The 9357-nt window shown below is 40.1% G+C and overlaps 2 pseudogenes; one reads left to right on the forward strand and one right to left on the reverse strand.

The window, feature by feature from the left end:
- The first annotated feature begins 4698 nt into the window (after window positions 1-4698).
- On the forward strand, window positions 4699-5000 carry LOC128580412 (ubiquitin-conjugating enzyme E2 N-like; annotated as a pseudogene).
- Window positions 5001-7114: 2114 nt separating this feature from the next.
- LOC128580408 (suppressor of cytokine signaling 5-like) lies at window positions 7115-8692 on the reverse strand (annotated as a pseudogene).
- Window positions 8693-9357: the final 665 nt, after the last annotated feature.

The following is a 9357-nucleotide window of genomic DNA, read 5'->3' on the forward strand; positions in this document are numbered from 1 at the left end:
ATTTTTTTCTTTTTGTTGTTGTGGTTGCAGTTGTCTTTGTTGTTTAGCTGGCTGGGGCCTGGTTTGAACCTGCCAGCCTGGGTGTATGTGGCTGGCGCCCTACTCACTGAGTATGGGTGCCACCTAAGACCAAATTGAAAAAAAATATTCCTGCTCCTACCATCTCCATCCAGGTGTTTCTAAAGAAAAATCAGATTAAAAATTTTTCTTACTCTATTTGGGCTGCTATAACAAAATAACATAAATGGATGACTTATAAATAACAGAAATTTATTTCTTACAATCTAGAGGCTGGGAAGTCCAAGATCAAGGAGCTGGTAGAATCCGTGTCTGGTGCGGGCCACTTCCTGGTTCATATGCTATATTCTCACACCATGGGAGGGGCAAGGGAACTCTCTGGGATTTCTTTTATAAGAATACTCATTTCCTCATCAGCGCCCCCACGAAGGATACTCATCCCATTCATGAGGGCTCTGCCCTCAATATCTAATTACCTCTTAAGGTATTTAGACTTCCTAATGCCATAACCTTCGAGGTTAAGATTTCAACTTATAAATTTGGGGAGGACACAAATATTCAGACCATAGCACTTCTGATCTACATTAATTGTCTAACTTTTCACGATACTGAATTCTTAACTATAATCAATATAATTAATAAAGTATGGCAGGTATATTTGTAAAATAGTTTTTATGATAATTTTTTTCTAAATCATTCTTCTCTGATCTTAATGGTTTAGAAAATTAAAATTACTAAGCAAACAAAATATCACCTACATAGTGGTTGCAAGTGAAAAAAAAATAGGTATGTACAGAGATCATGCATAGAAGAGCCATAAGATAACTTTTTTATTTTTCTGTAAAGTTGTTTGTAAGAGCCTTGTAATGAAATCATAAAATTTTTTATCTAAATACCTCATTGAGGCTCAGTGCCTATGGTTCAGTGGCTAGGGTGCCAGCCACATACACCGAAGTGGTGGGTTCAAATCCAACCCAGGCCTGCCAAACAACAATGACAACTACAACCAAAAAATAGCCAGGTGTAGTGGCAGCCATCTGTACTCCCAGTTACTTGGGAGGCTGAGGCAAGAGAATTGCTTAAGCACAACAGTTGGAGGTTGCTGTGAGCTGTGATGCTATAGCACTCTACTGAGGGGGACATAGTGAGACTCTGTCAAATAATAAATAAATAAATAAAATACCTCTCTTTTATGATAGGTGCTGGTTAGAACCCATGTTCCCAGATTCTCTAATATTACCTTGATTTTATTTTTTTAAATAAGTGAAGGTTACTTTGGGGGGGAATAATAAAAGAATCCACAATCAATTATTAGAAACTGCAATAAACATTACAGAAAGTTGCTATTTCTCAAGAACAAGGACTCTGGAATGAAATAAACCCTAGTCTAATCCTGACTTACACATTTACTGCCCATGAGGCCTCTTAGAATTTCAACTTCATCGGGAAAAATAAGTGTATTATAAGAACGTGAGGTACAAAAATGCATGCAAACAATTTCTCTCCTATTCATATGGCGTTAATTATTTCTAGTCCTAAAAACTAAGAAAAAAGGAGAGTAAACCCAGACTTCTCTGTTAAATGTGTTAATAAGCAAATAATAAAATTCTCTAAAACAGCTCATTCTCTACATTAGTTCTTCCACATGTTTCAATGACTGGCATGCTGGGGTAGGTGTTAAATAAGATGCTATATGTGAATCATGTAGAGCAATGCCTTGAATACATGCAGCAACATCGTGTTTGTTGCAATTATCATGCATTACTTAATCTAGCAGATGGGAGTTGTTGGACTTTTTTTCCAGTAAGGAAATTGTGTTTGCATCCTAAATAGTTTGTGGTATGTAGAACATTCTTCCACGGAGTCCAAACCACTTCACAGGCATAATTAGTAATATTATAAGTTAATCAGGCAGTCAGCAAAGGACAAAGACATTATCCTTATTCTTACTCAACCTATAACTTGGTGAAAACAGAGAAGAAAATGAGCTCGCCAGTCAAGTGAAGGAAGTACCAGGCTGATCAACTCATTCAGTCGCTGTCATGTTTGGTGACATGTGATTGATCATGTCAATCACTGTATTTCTCAGTCATGAACTAGGGCAGAAATTTAAGAAATTAGGAGAAGTAATATTTGCAGGTTTGACACACTCATTCCACTTACATTGTATTTCTGGAGAAGGAGCATCAATTTTACCACAAGAAGAAACATGTTGATGTCCTTACCTATCAAATAAGCTGAATTTCTGCCAAATGGATATGATCATAGGCCAAGGGTGAGCCTTCCAATCAGGAAACCAGCAAAGGACACAATGACACCAGGCTTACTTTATAGGTCTTACGTTTGAGTAATAGCACAGTTAGAAATTAAAGAAGAAAAAAGATTGTACTTTTTTGTACTGAAATGATGTCATCTATTTCAGAGGAAAAAACTATACTGCAGCATACCTTTAGTAATATCAAGGATACAGCTGAAAAAGAAAACAAAAACAGATATTCCAGACCTACAAAAGAAAATTTATCACTTTCATTCTTTACCTTAGTTGCTTTACTTTTGCAATCAAAGTTTGGAGCTATTCTATTTCATTTCTGTGAAAAATTCCTGAAAATTGTTGTAATTGCCTATAACTTCATTTGAGGCAAAAGAAGCTTAAGTAAAAAGGTGTGAGTTTATTCATTAATTCATTCAGCAAATATTTACTGTAAGCCTACTGTGTGCTAGACACGGCTAGCAAAGTAAGACAAGGCTAAAAAAAAAAAAAAAAAAACAGAGAGAGAGAGAATAAGAAATAAGTAAAAAAACAAAAACAATAAGACAAGGTCTTTCCATCACAGACATTATAATCCAGTGAGGAAAAGAGTCAGTGAACAAGGTAAAAACCTAATATAATTTATTAGGGATCACAGAGATGATTAATAAAGTAAATATGGGGCTGTGAGACAGAATAATGGAGGCACCTGTGTTAGATGGGGCAGAGGGGCCATGGAAGTCCTTGCTGAAAATGTTCATCCCAATGGCAGACATCAGAGATGTTCAAGCAGAAGATGACACATTCTGGTGCATATTTAGTGTGCGCATGTGTATTTGATTTTATCTTTAAGAAAAATCTAGGTTTCCTATAATAAGTACCAAATATCAGAGAGGTATCAATAGTGGAATGACCAAGCATAAGTAAGATTTTTTTCTTGCTTGCTTGATCTAATCCTTAGCTATGTGTGGACTCCCAAAGGCAGGCAGAAGCTGAACCAGCAAAGGACTCTAGAGGTGTAGCACTCGGGCTGCCAGTAGAATAATCTAGAGAAAAGGCATTTAGACGTAAGGCTTTCTCCAGACTGGTCTGGATACTTAGGTCTAGATTGAGGTGACATCTTGAAAATTTGGTCCCGGATTGGAAAGACACTCATGGCTGTAAACTTCATAAAGTCGCTAACCTCTGTCATTACTGGCATCATAGGATACAGAGTCATCGAAAAATATAACCTTGGGGTTAGAAAGAAACCTAGAGCAGTGTTTTTAAATCACAAGATCACCTTGTTATCTTGTTAAATTATGGAGATAATTCAGGTGGGGCCCGAAGTTCTGTATTTCTAACAAACTGAGTTAGAAATACACATTGAGTGTAAATACACATTGAGTGTAAATACACCCTGAATGTAAATACACATTGAGTAGCAAAGCAGGATATTGTGTTCAGCCCTTACTGTGCCCCATCCCCACCACCATCCAAATCTATGTCTTTTAGACTAAGCTTCATGAGCTTGCGTTTCCCTGTGGATTACTTTATGGAATACCCCACTGTATCAGCTACCTACTGAGCACATAGTACATGCTCAAAAACATTTTTGGTGAACAGGTCAATGCATGAGTGAGTAGGTGAGTGAATACCCTTAACTTTTTTTTTTTTTTTTTTGTAGAGACACAGAGTCTCACTTTATGGTCCTCGGTAGAGTGCCATGGCATCATACAACTCACAGCAACCTCCAACTCCTGGGCTTAAGCGATTCTCTTGCCTCAGCCTCCCAAGTAGCTGGAACTACAGGCGCCCGCCACAACGCCCAGCTATTCTTTGGTTGCAGTTCAGCGGGGGCTGGGTTTGAACCCGCCACCCTCAGTATATGGGGCCGGTGCCTTACCAACTGAGCCACAGGCGCCGCCCAACTTTTTTTTTTTTTTTTGTTACAAGAACACCAAACATACTTTATTAGCACAAAAAAGCAGCCGTAACAAGGCACAGCCAGCAGAAACATACATTAGCAAAGGGTTAGTGTTGCATACAAATACAGTTTTTCTTTTTTGTAGTCTTGGCAATAGCCATAGGGATGTAAAATAACATTCTGTAGCAGCAGGTAAGGAAACTATGGAGCACTCACCAGGGGTACAGAGCACATTAACAAAAAGACACAGGAATGGATTTGGCTACTTAAGTGCAAAATGTCTAAGACAGAACTGGAGATTCAGTTCAAATACTAAGAAGCAAACACTAGAACTTGATACAACTTCCAAAAGAGCTCCCTCAAGTAGTATTACACATTATTCTAAGTGACAAAAAGGTGCTAATTAAAGTTATTTACAGATACAATGGTTGTACAGTACCTTTTAAATCCGCAATTTAGGTTTCAGATTTTCCATTAAGAATTAACTGGAAGAGGAGACCAGAGTCCCAACTCGGGATCTGACAAGATGGCCGGGCTGCCCCGCAGGATTATCAAGGAAACCCAGCGTTTGTTGGCGGAACCAGTTCCTGGCATCAAAGCAGAACCAGATGAGAGCAACGCCTGTTATTTTCATTTGGTTATTGCTGGCCCCCAGGATTTCTCCTTTGAGCGAGGGACTTTTAAACTCCAACTATTCCTTCCAGAAGTGCTCCCAATCCAGATGATCCATTAGCGAATGATGTAGCGCAGCAGTGGAAGACCAACGAAGCCCAAGCCATAGAAACAGCTGGAGCATGGACTAGGCTATATGCCATGAATAATATTTAAATCGATCCCATCATCAAGTGTGCACACTTCTCCTGTTCTGCCAAGATTCTTCCTTTTTTGTTTGCATTTAATGGACACAGTCTTAGAAACACTACAGAATATGGGCGGCGCCTGTGGCTCAAGGAGTAGGGCGCCGGTCCCATACGCCAGAGGTGGCGGGTTCAAACCCAGCCCCTGCCAAAAACCAAAAAAATTAAAAAATAAATAAAAAAAATTACAGAATAAAAGCCCAGACATCTTCAGTCCTTTGGTGATTTAAATGTGCATTAGCAAATCTATGTCTTGTCCTGATTCACTGTTGTAAAGCATGAGCAGAGGCTAGAAGTATCATCTGGATTGTTGCAAAACGTTTAGAAGCAGTGGCCCCTCTCTGCTTTTATTCATTTCCCCCATCATGGTTTAAGTATAAAGCACTGTGAATGAAGGTCATTGTCAGGGTTAGCTGCAGGGGTGTGGGTGTTTTTATTTTATTTTACCTTTTATTTTTGTGGGGGGAGGTAGTTTTATTTTAATTTTATGGGCTCCTTTCCCCCTTTTTATGGTGATCTAATTGTAGTTAACCAGTTCTTTAGAATATCCTCTCTAGCCAAGTCTAACTTTATGTAGACATTGTAGATGGACAAGCTTGATTGTCTGAACCAAAATGGGAACATTAAACAAACATCACAGTCCTCACTAATAACATCGTGACTTTGCTGTCAAGTGTAGATTTCCCCCCCTTCAAAAAAAAAGCTTGTGACCATTTTGTATGGCTTGTCTGGAAGCTTCTATAAATCTTATGTTTTAGTAAAATACTTTTTGTTATTCTAAAAAAAAAAAAAAAGAATTAACTGTACTGAAATTCTATAAATTATACTTAAGCAATTCAGCTACAAAGAGTTTACAACAGAGAGATAAATAATGCAATCCAAATTATTAATTACAGTTTAATAACAGTCTCAACATTAGCAACCATGGTAGTTACTACTATCTGACTTGTTTGGGCATCTTCTAGTCTCATTTTCTTCATGGTTCACAAACTCATGATGGGCACAGAAAAAGATCCAACTTTTATGAAATGATCAGACTGCACATGTCAACTTAAAAAAATCACACACAAGACGCTACATTGCAGCAGCTATTCAAATATCTGTTTTAAGTTAAAGCACTCATTAAAAAATGAATACCTAGAGCCTTTAAATAAAATTCTACTACTAACTGTGTAAGTCTGAGATTTTAAGAACGACTATTTAGAAAACCTGGTTTACTTAACAGTACCTTTTGCAGAAGAGAAAAGGAGTCTGGCTATAAACTACATTGACACTTACGTGAACTGCATTATGCCCTTATGGCTGGAAAATTGCATTTTTTTCAAAAAGAAAGGCAGTCTTTTATAATATTTTTGGACTTCCAAAGCTTGATTTACAGTAACTACAAGCATCTCTACTTTTGGAAGGCTATAGAAAAACTCTTAGAAAAAAATAATTTCAAACATTAGTCACACTGTTGAAATACTCATCCAATATTAATAATTTGTTCTTCAGTTAAGAAATAGAATTCTTCGTAGCAAATGCCCCAGAGTTGCCTCACTCAGTTACTACAGCCATTAAAAACCAAACTGTTGGGCGGCGCCTGTGGCTCAGTGAGTAGGGCGCCGGCCCCATATGCCGAGGGTGGCAGGTTCAAACCCAGCCCCGGCCAAACTGCAACAAAAAAAAAAAAAAAAATAGCCGGGCGTTGTGGCGGGCGCCTGTAGTCCCAGCTGCTCGGGAGTCTGAGGCAAGAGAATCGCTTAAGCCCAAGAGTTAGAGGTTGCTGTGAGCCGTGTGACGCCACAGCACCTACCCGAGGGCGGTACAGTGAGACTCTGTCTCTACCAAAAAAAAAAAAAAAAAAAAAAACCAAACTGTTAACTACATGGGCAAAATGTTTTTGTAGTCTTGCTGAACACCTGTAGCTCTAACCTCCAGTTGTCCAGTAGGCACCACGTTTATCTGAATAGTGACAGCAGGCTGCATCTGACAGATACTAACACTAAGCGTACATACTGTGCATGTGTGCTTTCTATAGGTGTGTGCTGTCTGATGCACATGAAAGCAGACTCCGTTAATACCCACTGGGGACAGGAGCATTATTTACTTTGCCTTGACTGGTTCTCTTTCTAACCAGTGAACTCTAACTTTTTGTTTATAATGATACTCTTTTTAAAAATCCTGTAACATTGATGGTAAAGGGAGCCCATCAATTTCGTCATATGTAGTGCACCTGCAGATTACTGCACGACAGATGTACTGCAGGCTAAATGGAAAAGTCCTATTGAGTGATATAGTAAGCAGCGGTTCAAAAAACATGCAAGAACTGGGATCTTTATAATGTTCTAAAAGTCCTGTTACAGTGGAGGAGTGAAATACACATGGATCATGTGCATCAAAACTGAAGTGGTGGTTCCACCGTTCGATGCGGGCATGCAGGGGTCTGTTGGAGCGGCGGAAGCTCACAGAGAAGAGGTAGTCCTCCTGCGCAGAGTCCCTGCGCAAAAACCTTCAGGCTTCCCTTTGAGAAGGGCTTCTGCTGCGTAACGGTCCATCACTCCCCAGTAACAGGGATTCCCTGTAATCTGAAGAAGCAAATCTGGCGCAAGGCAGTGTATGTAATCAATCTGGGTGTGGACTTTCCAAGCTCCCTGTCTGCTAATATGAGCATGGCTGTCTCCAGATACCTGACGCTGCTTCTGCCTCCGTGACTGCAAACACAGCGTGGTTGTATCCTCTTCCGAGTCACAGTTACCTTGTGGAAGTGCAGAACTGTCCCCATTTATTTCAGTCATTCCAGGAGCTAACTTTGGTCCCAGTTTGTATAATGGATTAACCTGTGCAGTAGCATTGGGAGGGGGATCAACCCCTTCTTCAATACTAAGCCGTCTTCTCTCTCTAAGCCTATCTTCCTCATCTTCTGTAGATCCCAAAGATGGATCAAAAGTATCAAAAAATGTTGAATGTGGGCTCACAGGAGCTGTATGCTTTTTAATCAAATGCCATTTTTTGGCTAAATCTGAGCCAGCAGGAAAAGGGCATTTCTCAAGCATTAATTCAGAAAGATGTGTTTTTTTTCTATTGGAAAAGAGAGACTTTGCTTGTTACAAGTTCTCATGGGAAAACACAAGTCCACAGTATCCTGCAACCTCTGTTTCAGAGAGCGACTTCCTATGGTTCTGCTGGAAACACTGTCCATGTCGTGCTTACACCATAGCGCCTCTCTCTCCTTTGAAGTCCACTTCGAGTTCTACCAAACTTTTTATCAGTATCCAATGAACTTTGGGTCTTTGTAGAACAGGAATATTTTTTCTTTCCACCCTATGGAGCATGTCGAGAGTAGGAATCTCTTCGTGCAAGTCTTGTTCCCGGGATAACACAAGAATCATTATCCTTTTCAATGCTTATTTCAACAATTTGAGGGATTTCAGTGGCACAATTTTGGTTTCTCCTTGAAGAATTCTTCGAAGGGCTTAATCCTAATTGTAAGGTAACATTTTCTCTTAAGGGACTGCTTTGCTGCTGAGGAGCCGAGTCTCCTATACTGATGTTTTTCTCTTTGACAGACAAACATCTTTTGGAGTTCATGTCCACATTTTCACTACGGCTTCCTCCCTCATGACTGAAGAGATTCTGATATCTGTATTTGAAGTTATTCCACATTTTTCTCACTTTCTCCATTGATTATAAGATCGGTAAGAGCGCACAGGGCGGCCTCATGTAGGGCACCTGCAGCCAGGCCGGACTGGCCTGGACGGCGCAGTCACCAACCGGGAGAGTCTGCCCTCCTTCTGGTGCACCGTCCTCTCCGACTACCAGCGACCGCAGCCTCTCTCTTCCTCTGGACCGAGCCCGGGGACCCCAGCTCCACCGGATGCCCCTGCCAGGCCCCCACTCCCTTCCCCGGCCGCCGCCTCCTCTTCACCCGTTCCCCCTCCTCCTCCCCCTAACCCCCACCAGAATCGAATACCCTTAACTTTTACCAGCCTCCAGTGAAAAACTCCCGACCTCAGGCTTATCAACCAAGGAAGTATTTTTTGGACGGTTCTAATCAATTCATTTATATGAGCACTGAGCCAACATCTGTCTGTGATGCCTACATCTGTCCTCTGGGGAAACACACAGCAACCTTCTTTACTGACAAAATCAGAACTGGTAATTGCTCAGTTAACAATAAAAATTCATTTAAAGTAAGGGATGTTTTAAAAAGGTATTTATATCAAACATTTTATTTGAACTTAAAACAAATGAATGTACGTTGATTTGCCAATCTTCTCTGTAGACGCAAGGTTCGGAACATGAGTCCCTTGATAAACTTTATTCACGTGGCCTGTCAGCATAAGCCT

This window comes from Nycticebus coucang, chromosome 3 (assembly GCF_027406575.1).
Source record: "Nycticebus coucang isolate mNycCou1 chromosome 3, mNycCou1.pri, whole genome shotgun sequence".
Taxonomy (NCBI): domain Eukaryota; kingdom Metazoa; phylum Chordata; class Mammalia; order Primates; family Lorisidae; genus Nycticebus; species Nycticebus coucang.